The following is a 12675-nucleotide window of genomic DNA, read 5'->3' as shown; positions in this document are numbered from 1 at the left end:
AGACATCTTAAATTACACCAAAAATATATAGGGGCCGATAGGCTAAAATGTAAATCATAATGTAGAACATAACTAAAAATCTAGAAAATTGTATAGTCTAAAATATAAACCACAATGTAAACACAAATGTTACCTTGTTTGAAAGCTATTTTCTCAATATCTGTACATCAGTTTCAGTAAATATACTATGAATATGTTAAAAGATTATTGCTGTGGAAGGGAAAAGGTTTTATGCTGGATATGTGGGAGTACTGTATATTGTATGTATGAATTACTGTGATCTAAAACTCTTGTGAAGATAAGCTTAATAATTAGAAAAAAGAAAAGAAAAGGATAGGACATAGACACTGAGGAAAAGACAGAAGTAGTTGCCTTGCCAAATTGCATACAGGGCAACACTTATTGCCATGATGGAAGGCAAAACACCAAAAACAAAGCTTTTGCATTTTGAAATTTTTTGATACTCCAATTTATTTTTACCGTAATTTTTCCAAATTAATATGTATTCTAAGTCTAACCTTTAAATTCATCGCTATATTCCATTTTACTATTAAGGGAACCTGGCAATATATTGGGCTTCATTTTTCAGGAAGTTTTGGATCACACAGAGGTTCAACAATGGCAGGGGAGGAATACTAGTGTGGGATGTTATTGACAGGGGACACATGGTTGGCAGGGAGTTCTCCAGGGCATATATCCAGGGTACATAAAAATGTTTGGATATTTTCATAGTGGATACAATTCAAAACAACAACTGAGGGAGTGCTGAGTTCCTAGCCAGGGGAGTTCTATCACAGCCCCTAAAGGAACAGCAACAATCCCACAAGTGCAATGGCAAAGACCAAAAAAGAATGAAGGTCCAACAAGAGCCCTTGATACTAATGACTATGTTTATGAGCCTGTACACCTGAAATGAGAACAAGACCTAGAGCTTCAGGGTGCCTAAGAGTTACCTCCTGAGAACCTCCATGTTGCTCAAATGTAGCCAGTCTTGAAGCTAAACTCAGCATGTAAATGCATTGCCTTCCCCCCAGCGTGGGGCATGACTCCCGGGGATGAGCCTCCCTGGTGCCAAGGGATTACTACCAAATACCAGCTGATGATGCAACTAGAAAATGACCTTGAATAAAAGGGTCAACTAGGACCAGCAGAATATCTCAGTCGACATATAATACCAGGAGTTAAAAATGCTTTTTGACCTGAATCAAGGGGGAAATGGAAAGGACAAATGAGTTTATATGGGTATGAGTCTCCAAAAAGAGCCGGGAGGTTATCAGAGATGTCGCCCTTACGCACACCTCAGCAGAGTCCCAGAGACAGATAAAGTAGATACAACCCCAGGTATTGGTTCTTCTGAGGGCTACAGAGACCCACAGGTTCTAAGGTCATGGCAGATTGAGTTCAGTGCCATGTCAGTTGGCACTACTTTGGAGTTTATATTTCTGTGTGATGGAGCTGGACTCAGATGTGATCTTTGTTCACAAGCCTCTCCTGTTACTTTTACCAAAACTGTAGTTGGTGCTGGGGTTTAATATATACCCAGGGTATCTGAATCTCTGGACTGACCATATGATAGCCGGCCCTGAGTCTCAACAGACTTCAGTTCCTACACTCTGTTTTATTGGACTTACCCCACTCAGCTAACATGGATTTGAAGAAGGTCAGCCACCACACCATGGAGCCAAGAGTGCCTTCAACTGACTGCAGGAGGATTGCATCCAGCATCCATGTGGAATCTAAGCCCCCTCTTGTTACAGATGTGGAGTGGATACAACCATTCCAAGGTCCTCAGGATGGATGAATAGAATATGGATTAGAGTGGACTTACTGATATTCTATTCATGAACTATTGTGATTAGTAATCGAAAAAAACTGTGGCATTGGTGTGTAGAAAGTGGCCATGGTAGCTGCTGGGTGTGGGGAATGGGAGGAAGAGATGACATGTAGAGGCATTTTCGGGACTTGGAGTTGTCTTGGGTGATGGTGCAGGGACAGTTACCAGACATTGTATGTCCTCCCATGGCCCAGTGGATGGAACGTGGGAGAGTGTGGGCTATGATGTGGACCATTGATCATGAGGTGGAGCAGTGCTCAGAGATGTTTTCACCAAATGCAATGAATGTCTCATGATGATGGAGGAGATTGTTTCTAGGGGGGAGGAGTGGGGTGAAGGGGGTGGGAGGTATATGGGGACCTCATATTTTTATAATGTAATATAAAATAAATAAAGACAAAAAAGAAAAAAAAAAGAAAAAAAAGTAGAAAGAAAAAGTTTTCAGGTAACAGTTATTACATCTCTGTCTGCTCCCTAAGTGTTGGTTAAATGCAAGAGTTAGGGAATTAACTTTGTAGCTTTATAATGTTTGGGGAAAACAGTTTTGAGTAAACTGTTTTGTTGGTAGATCCTCCTTGGAAAACTGCCATCTGGCAATAGGGTGGGCTGTTATTTGGGTCCTGGTTAGGAGCCTTAATTTTCCTTAAAGAAATTGAATCTAACCTACTTGGTTGATTTTTTAAAGTTTATGGATTATCTTTCATTAGCAACATGAATTTCATGCAGTTCCTACTTTTGTAAAAAATTACAATTTGGACCTTTCAGCTGCCCAGTACTTACTAAAATTTAATTAGAAAGGCTAGCAATTCTGATTGACAGTCAAAGGGTATGATCAGATATTTCAATATCCTAAGACAGCACTGTCCAATAGAGCTTTCTGCAATGATGGAAATATTCTATATCTGTGCTGCCCAATAAGATAGTCACTACCTACATGTGGCTATTTAGCATATGACATGTGACTATTAAGACTGAAGAGTTGCTTTAAAATTTTCAAATTTTAATTAATTTAAATTTCTATAGCCATTTAAGGCTAGTGGCTACCGTATTGGATAGTACACTCCAGATAGTCTAGATTTTATCTCTGGTTCAAGTCAAACTATCCCTTTTCTGGCTTTCAGAAGCACAACATTTACTGAGTTCCAAATTTCCATTAGGTCATATGTGGTGGTTTTAAAACATATTTGCATTAAGACATGGGCACTAATTCTCCTTCCCTTGAATATGGACCAAATGTAGTGACTTTTAATGAATAGAATGTGGCAGAAGTGATACTGTGTGACTCCAGAACTAGGTCAGAAAAAGTGATAGGGTCTTCCAGGCTCCCTCCCTCTCAGCCTGAGCTGCTTTATAAGAAGCTACCATGCTGGAGAATCATGTGGAGAGACCACCTAGGCATAAAGGGAAAGAGATCTGAAAAGGGCATCTGTTTGAGTCTTCCTAGTCCAGGATCCACTTGATTCTAGACTCAGCCACAATTTGAGACCCTAAGTGAGAACTGCTTAGCTGAACCCAGTCAATCCAAGAGAGATAATAGATGATTATTACCAGTGTTAGCCACTATTTTGAGATTGTTATGTAACAAGAGATAACTAGAATACTTTTGTATTAAAGGATATTATAGGAAATAGCTCTATGAAACTCCCTGGTGTATTAATTGTTGGGTTATTTTGAGAATGAAGTCTATGCTATCAATTTCTGTTGCATCTTAATATTAGGAAGAGCTGCACTTTTCTTGAGCAGCTAATGTGTTTATATTTTAATCCGTCTTTGCTTTGGTTGCTAGGAAGCTCGGAACTGAATTTGTGCCCCACCTTTACAACTAAGCCTGTACAGAATTCATTTCTGTATATTTACATTTCCTTCGGATGCATCTTTTTCTTCCTTTTATCTTGATTCCTTTTTGAAAACTTATTGCAGCACATACAGTGTTAAACCACGTTAAAAAAAAAAATGAATGCAAGTAATGTTGGGCTGTTGCTAAACCACTATGAGCCATGAGATCATCCAGAGCTTTAGCAATGATGGATGGGAGACCACTGGCATTTTAGAACTCTCCAAGGGTCTTATTTTTAAAGAAGAAAACAAGGCCCCAAAGTGTGAAGTGACTGCTGAATAATATACAGCTTGTGGGTAGCAAAATCTCAGCCCAGGTGAAGCTGTGCCTTACCATCATTTCATCAACCCACTGCTTATGTATTGACTCTTTACTAAGTGTCAGCTCTGGACCCAGTTGCTCAGGAATAGGATGGTGGCACAAAGATAAATTAGACATGCCAGAGATTGATTTTCAAAATTACACACCTCGTGGGGTATGGTACGTGTACTTAAATGTACATTGCATATGCTAAATTAAAATATATAGCACAAAAGAGATACAGAATACGTGTTGTGAATGTTTAAAAGGATCCAACTGAGGGGTCATAGAAGGCTTTATGAAAGAATGAGAATGTGCTAGGCATTGAAGGATGGATTTGATTTACATGGACAGACAGTAGGAGAGAAGATGTGGGTAAGGTATGAATATTAGAAGCAGTGAGTTTAATATTGGGAATTTTAGGTACTATGTCATTTGGCAGGGAACAATTTTGGCAACTGGGATTGTGACTTGTCTCAAATTGCACCTGTCAATTGATATGTTGCTAACATTTCTGTTTATGGGGCCAGCCCTGTGCAAGGGCATGTGACCTGCACATGTGGATGGGATGTACTCGGTGAGACAAATGCTAATTCAGCAGTCACATAGATGACTGTACTCAAAAGTCAACTCTTCAGACTACATTCTGAGCTAATTGCTTGAAACCTTTTATCAAGAAAGAAATTTTAGACCCGGGTATGAGGGGAAAATGCTGGAAGGGATTCCACAGCTTTGTACAGGATTGCAAAGAGGGCATTTCAGGACATGAGGCACACAACAGCATGTTCAGTTTCCTCTTACAATGCTTTACATTTCTAACATTTCCTTGTGACCATAAGAAGCTGATGTTTCACGAAACAGTAAGCCTAGTAAAACCTAAGAATAGGGCTCTGTGGGAAAGATCTGCTGTCCAGTGATTGACTGATTTATTACAGTTAGAATAGGCTGTTCCCCTGAAATTCTGCAATTGCCTTCTTGAAATAGGAAAACCTCAGATCTCATGGATAGGAATTTGCTAATGGGGTGAAAACATTCCTGGACATTATTTTATTCTGGAACTATCATGATTAGTAATGGAAGTAAATGTAGCATTGATGTGGAGAAAATGGCCTTAGTAGCTGCTGAGGGTAGGGAGTGGGAAGAAGAGATGTGATGTGGGGGCATTTTCAGGACTTGGAGTTGTCCTGGGTGGTATTGCAGGGACAATTCCTGGACATTGTATGTCATGCCATGGCCCACTGGGTGGACTGGGGGAGAGTGTAAACTATAATATGGACCACTGACCATGTGGTGCAGCAGGGCTCAGAGATGTATTCACCAAGTGCAATGAATGTCCCATGATGATGGAGGAGCTTGTTGCTATGGAAGGAGTTGGGTGAGGTGGGTGGGGGGTATATGGAGACCTCATAGTTTTTTAATGTAACATTAAAAATAAAGACAAAAAACAAAACAAACAAGTTCCTGCCACTTGCTTACAAGCGAAAGTTTAAAGAAACCTCCTTTCTCAGTTAGGAAAACCTAAGTCAAAATCTGATTATAGCAAAATTCAATATCATTCTCTCTGATTCTTCTGGGCATACAAACTTCACACAGGGAAGGATGACTCACCAGAGGTCCTGACTCAGAATCACGCTTTTGGGAGAGCTTTCTAGAGATGCTTCCAATGATGCAAATCACCAATTACCTAAGTTACTCAACTAACACTGCATAATGCTGCACAGTCTATAAATCATTTTTTATATAAAATGTTTCATCTAATCCTCATAACCCAGTGAAAAAAATATTACTATTGTACTTTTACAGAGGAGAAAACTGAGGGTCAGATAATTTTAGCACATTATCCTAGATTACAGAGTGAACATATATCAGGGGAGGGGGTTATGAGTCTATGTCCATGTGCTCCCTTGTGCAAGGTGGGGTTGGAACTGGAGGTAGAAGGGTGAGTGCAGAGATACATGGGCAAACACCTGACCAAAGGGGATATGCCATCTCCACTGGGACAATCTTTCACCCACCTTCTCTCTGTCCAGGAAGGCAATCAGCTAGTGACAGAGATCCTCCCATCTCGTAGTCAGCAAAGTCATGTGGCTCAAATCCCTTATTTTTCAGATTGAGGACATTGAGGTCCAGAGAGGTTAATTATCTTACAAAGAATCACACAGCTATTTAGAGGTAAAGCTGGGACTGTTATCTAGTTTTTTGGATCTCATACACGGATTTCTGTGGTTAAATTTGGATGACCATGGGGAGTGGGTACAGCTCAGTGGTTGAGAACTGCTTCCCATGTACAAGATCCTGGGTTCAATCCCTGGTACCTCCTAAAAAAACATAAATTAGGATGATTTGCTTAGACAGAAATATGTTTACAGTGAAAGAGGACTGGGCATTCCTTAGATATGTGAGCAACAGTAACCATTGCTACTATTCACTGAACACCTGCTATGGGTCAGGTACTGTGCTAGGTAATTTACACACATTATTTTTAATTTTCACAAGAACTCTGCAGAGTAGATATTTTATTTCTGTGAGTGATGAGGAAGGACTTGGCCAAGACAACACTGAGTTAATGCTCCTTCCACTGTGTAGTGCAGCCTCTGTCATAATTTATCTCTTGTCTCAGAAAATGCAGAAATTTCTGAAGTTTTATATGGTCAAGTATCATTTTTTGAAAATTATTAAAATTCAAATAGTCTGTGTTTATTCCTAGAACTATATTTTATTAAAAGGGAGATAAGAGAAATGAATAAGTTATCGCCTTTAAGAACAGTTCTTAGATATTTTAAGGAGTATTTTTGTATCATGAAGGAAAAGGAGTATTTTTTCTAAATGCTGTAAATTTTTTAAAAAATTTCACTCCCCTTCCTCCCACCCCACCCAGTAGTCTGTTCTCTGTGTCTATTTGCTGCGTGTTCTTCTTTGTCCTCTTCTGTTGTTGTCAGTGGCATGGGAATCTGTGTTTCTTTTTGTTGTGTCATCTTGTTGTGTCAGCTATCCGTGTGTGTGTGGTGCCATTCCTGGGCAGGCTGCACTTTCTTTCGCACTGGGTGACTTTCCTTATGGGGCATACTCCTTGCGCATGGGGCTCCCCTACGCGGGGGACACCCCTGCGAGGCACAGCATTCCTTGTGTGCATTAGCACTGCACGTGGGCCAGCTCCATACGGGTCAAAGAGGCCTGGGGTTTGAACCGTGGACCTCCCATGTGGTAGATGGACACCCTAACCACTGGGTCAAGTCCGCTTCCCTGTAATTTTAGTCATATATTAGATAATTGTTTTAGAGAAGAGCTGTGGGGTTTCAAACCCTGTCTGTAGTGCTAAAACAGAGTTTGAGAGGTTGTTTTGTAGTAATTCTTTCCTTCATATTAAAAAGCCTTTAGAAGAGCTAAGTACCCTAGTCATTCACATCTCTGTTAGAGTTACAGTAATTCACTTTCTTTCTCTTTGAACTCTGTAATAATGCCTGCCAGATTAAAAAAGAGAATATATATATATATTTTAACTTGGAGAAATTTGTACGTTGGGGAGTTCTGGGTGCTGTGCCTCAGCGGAAGGATTTGGACCATAGGAATTGCTTGATGATTAAGAACAAAGAAGTGGGCAGATGACACTGATAGGAAAGTGGGAAAATGTTAAAGCAGTACTTCTCAATTTCCCTTTTCCTCCCTGATCCCTAATGGCTATTTCTGGCCAGTGTGACCTGAAATCCTTATGTGCCATCGATGACTTATCAAGGCTTAAAGCCCTGCCCTTTGTCAGGCACTGAACAGAGGTATTTTGTGTGTCCTTCAGTATGATTCCAAACACCACACCTCTGTCATTTAACTTGGATCCCTTGCTTCCACCTGTACAACCTGGAATGGATTGACCCTGCAGAACTAGGGGAAGATCCATCTTCCCTGAAATGCAGGTACTTCAGTTTCAGGATCATCGCGATGGTGTGTCTATCTGCTGTCTTGACTTTTTGCTTGGTTTCTGGACCTTTGATTTGTGTTGGTCTTTGGTGCCTGGGGTTTTCCTGGTCCCTACCTGCTGGCTTGGTTTCTCACCTACAAGCTACCTAGACTCAGATCTGTCTCAAAGTCCTGACTGCTCATTTGGCTCCTGAGCCCTGGTGGATTTTCCCATTCCCAGCCTCCACCTACAACGTTTAGTCTAGTTTTATTTTCCTGCCTGGCTTCTCACCCTAGCTCTGGACTGCCTCATCAGCACCAGGCCTATCCCAATGGGAAGATCCATTCTCACTTAAACACCAGCAATATTGGAGGAGTTGACAATCTGACATGTTCATTTGGCATCTGGCACAAGTCTCATGGTCTTTTGATCATGGAGTTTGATTTTATATGTAATGAGGGCTCAACAAATGCTTTAACAAGAAGAAATTTTCTATAATTAAGGGACAATAATTGCTTTTCTTCCAGTTGTTGAGTTAACTATGCCTCTACAAATTGAAATATAGTTTTCTAAATTTATATTGAGTTCCTGTGGTGTCCTGAAATTGGAATCAGCCCACCCTCCAAAGGAGAATAGATGTATTCCTGTAATGAAGGGTATTTGATATAGGGTTCACGGGTGATCATTTCACCTGCTTTTTCATATTCTAAAAGTGAACAAAAGTCAGTTTCCTGACAGAGCCTAGATTTTTGTAGTAACTTTACCTGTGGGAAATCCTTACTTTTCTCTTTCTGTACTAAAGAGAAGAGAACTTCCACATCCAAGATAACTAGCACAACTCAAGATCCTTGGTTGGGAAAACAAACTCATAACCTGATCCCAGCAAAGTTCAAAACTTTTGTTTGTAGATATGTTGCAAGCATACAATTATGGGTAGGTAACTCCTTCAACAAAATGAGCTAACATCTAATTTCTAACTATTTTCTGGCAATATATCCATGCAGCAGTAAGATAGGGTGGTTTCTCAAATAGTTTTTTCAGACTGTAGTTCTTAGGAATTCACATTGAATTTATTTAGAGAATTATGATTGTGATACTTGTCAGTGCTATCTCTTGGAAGCTCATGATTTAAGGGCAAGCTGTGAATCACACTTCTAAACAAAACTATACCTTTTCAGGCATAGCTTTTAAAGTAGTTGATTTCCACAATGATATACTTCAGGCTGCATTTGTAGCTGCTTTTAACTGCAGGTTTGGTGGGGCTGAGCATTTCGACTTCAGAAAGAGTTTGGGACTGTTCCTGGCAATCACATGACACACCAGCAGTTCATTCCCATCATCAACTAGACTTTGACTCGAGAAACAACAGAGTACCATTCCCGGTGTTTATGTTGAAATTCTCTTTTGTCCTTTGAAATCCTAAGCAAAGGTTTCCTCTCATGTGCAACTCAAAAGTCTGATTACCCCCCCACTTGGGACATGACTTCCTGGGATGAGCCTTCCTGGTGCCAAGAGATTACTACCAATCACTAGCTGGTGGTGCAACTAAAAAAAGACCTGGAATAAAAGGGGTATAATGGTAAAGACAAATGAGTTTATATGGCTAAGAGTCTTCAGTAAAGATTTAGGAGGTCATCAGAGGAGTCGTGCTTACACACTTCTCAGCAGGATCACAGAGACAGCCAAAGTAGATACAACCCAGGTACTGGTGCTCCTGAAGGCTACGGAGGAACACAGGTTCTATGGTCATGGCAGATGGCTCTGGAGCTCAGTGCCTTGTCAGTGGGTCCTACTTTGTAATTTGTGTGATGGCGTTGGACTCAGATGTGACCTTTCTACACATGTCTCTTCTGTTACTTTTACTGAACCTGTGGTTGGCACTGGGATTGGTGTATACTCAGGAGACTCAAATCTCTGGACTGTCCTTGTGCAAGCTGGGCCCTGAGCCTCAGCAGAGTTCCAACTCCTATTCTCTGGTTTGTTGTACATACACAAATAAGCTAACAGGGAGGTGAAGATGTTCAACCACCACACCAGGGAACTGAGAGTACCTAAAAGTGCAAGCAGTATAATTCCATCCATCAACCTTGTGAGATCTAAGCCCCTCTCGATATAGAAGTGGAGTAGACATCACCATTCCAGGGTCCACAGGATGGAGGAATAAAATATGGATTAGAGGGAAGTGGATTTCACTCAACTGATAGAGTGTCTGCCTGCATATGGGAGGTTCAGGGTTTAAACCGAGGTCCTCCTGACCCATATGGTGAGTTGGCTCATGTGCACTGCTGATATGCACAAAAAGTGCCCTACTACACAGGGGTGTCACCATGTAGGGGAGCCCCGTGCGCATGGAGCGTGCATTGCATGGAGAGATGACCCGTGTGAAAAAAAGCACAGCCTGCCCAGGAGTGGCACCCCACACACAGAGAGCTGATGGAGCAAGAGATGCAACAATAAGAGACATAGGTTCCTGGTGCCGCTGACAAGAATGCAGGCAGACACAGAGGAACATGCAGTGAATGTACATGGAGAGCAGACAATGGGGGGGTGGCGGGGAAGGGAGAGAAATAAATTAAAAATAAATAAATCTTTAACAAAAATGTGGATTAGAATGGACTTACTGGTGTTCTATTATGGAACTATTGCGAGTCTAGCAATTGAAGGAATTGTATCACTGATGTTGAGAAAGTGGCCACAGTAGTTGTTGGGACAGGGAGAGAGAAGAAGAGATGTGATGTGGGGGCATTTTTGGGACTTGGAGTTGTCCTAAATGATATTGCAGGGACAGATGCTGAACATTATATATCCTGCCATAACCCACTGAATATACTGGGGGACAGTGTAAACTACAATGTAAACTATAATCCATGCAGAGCAGCAGTGTTCCAAAATGTATTCACCAAATGCAATGAATGTGCCACAATGATGAAAGAGGTTGTTGATGTGGTAGGAGTGTGGTAGGGTGGGGTGTGGAGTATATAGCAACCTCTTATATCTTTTAATATAGAATTTTTTACGATCTATGCATTTTAAAAAAAGGAAATTAAACTTAAAATAATAAAAAAAAAAAGTCTTATTAAGCCACATGTTTGGCATTCTGTTCCTGGAAATCTCTCTTAGGGAGGCCACTTAAAGGTGTTCTAGGGTTGCTTCAGTAACAATTAGTACTGAACAATGCAAAAGAGGTCACAAGCCACATTTGTGTGCTGATAAATACATCCTAGGGGAACAGAGACACAGATAAGCAGGGACAGATCTAAGAGGGATAAAGCAACAACTCAAAGCATGTATCACTGAGACAACCAACGTTGTAGAAAGCAGAATGGGAATGCCAAAAAAAGGTCCCTGATAAACCAGTACAGTCACTGGCAGGGCTTGTGGTGATGTGAAGGAGGACCCTGGAGGACTTCGGGGTATGATAAGGCAAACATTCAGCAGGTCAAGGGAATTTGTTGCAGTTCTGGCTTTGGGCTGAAGTGTATAAACCTGATGATTGTGAGGTATAAAGGCTACTAACGTGAGGAACTTGGCCATGGAAGGACAATGGCAATGTGGAGCCTGCTTGGAACTGAAAAGAGGAGCCACCTGTTCTTGTAAATGTAGCATCTGTCCTGCTGAAGGAAACCCTAATTACAAATTGCTAATATAGATGGAGAGGTAGGCAAGGCCTCCATATAGGACTCAGGGTGTTTTCCCCCTTTCAGTGAGCCTGTTGTGTTGTTTATATGGGTGATGCTCTCGAAAAGCTGTGAAACAGGTAGAAAGCCTTCAGTGAAAGTTTCTCTCTACAGGCCTTAGTGATCCCACATGGAAACTAACTACCCTCTGGACCCCTACTGACCTTTCACACCCCTCACTATGTCACCAAGAGCATACCAACTGTGCACACTTCTCACTATCTCATTGATCCCACAATGAGTGTGCACACACTTCATGATCCCACTGAGCCCATGCAGATTACATTCTACTCACCATGTCATTAACCTCACACTTGATTGCATTTTTCTCAATGTCCTGCTAAGCTCATACCAACAGCACACACTTCCACCATCCCAAAGACTTCAGATCCTCTCTGCACTGAGTTCAGTTGAGATGACACAACCCAGCTGACTTCACACAGAATACATAACACTGGGACAGAACCTGCTATCTATGATTCTACCCTTCTTAGAAACTAACTGCGATTTTACACAGGGTGGTGATGTGCACAGCTGAGACACATTTCCCAGTCTCCCTTGCAGTTACATTTGGTTATGTTATTAAGTTCTGGCCAATTAGATTTAAACAGAAGTTCTTGGGTGTGACTTCTTAGAAAGTTCCTTGAAAGAGGGACAGACTGATGGGTCATAAAATTTTGCCCCTAGGTGTTCCTTTTTTTTTTTTTCTTCAGTATTAAAAATAGATAGGATAGCCAGATTTCATCAATCATCTTGTGGTTTTGAAGATAGAAGCCACCAATAAGAATGGTCACTTCATAAGTTAGAGGGGACCTGGGTCCCTGAAGACTTCATAGAAACATACCACCATCCCTGGGCCTTTCAATTCTTGATTTTAAATTTTTATTTCAAAATTTTAAAGAACAACCATGCATACCATTCATTTCTTGAGTTCTTTTATATGAGAAAATGAACCATTAGTTTTGCTTAAGCCGCTATATTTGGGCCTCTCTTATTATTGCTGAATGCTGTTCTTAAGTGGCACAAACCCTCATCATTCTACTTAGCTCGCAATGACAGCTTATGCTTACCACCTGTCAACCAATGTGTACCCTGTACATTATCATTTGATCATGATGAGGCATAAGTGGAACAG

General features: G+C 41.0%; 1 protein-coding gene across 2 annotated transcripts in view; it reads right to left on the bottom strand.

Moving 5' to 3' along the window:
* LOC105745887 (Fc receptor-like protein 6) overlaps positions 1-12675 on the bottom strand; it is a 304798-nt gene that overhangs the window by 165493 nt on the left and 126630 nt on the right. The window lies entirely within an intron of this gene.

Source organism: Dasypus novemcinctus, chromosome 13 (genome assembly GCF_030445035.2).
Source record: "Dasypus novemcinctus isolate mDasNov1 chromosome 13, mDasNov1.1.hap2, whole genome shotgun sequence".
NCBI lineage: Eukaryota > Metazoa > Chordata > Mammalia > Cingulata > Dasypodidae > Dasypus > Dasypus novemcinctus.
The sequence above is the reverse complement of the archived record's forward strand: the minus strand, read 5'-3'. Positions and strand labels throughout refer to the sequence as shown.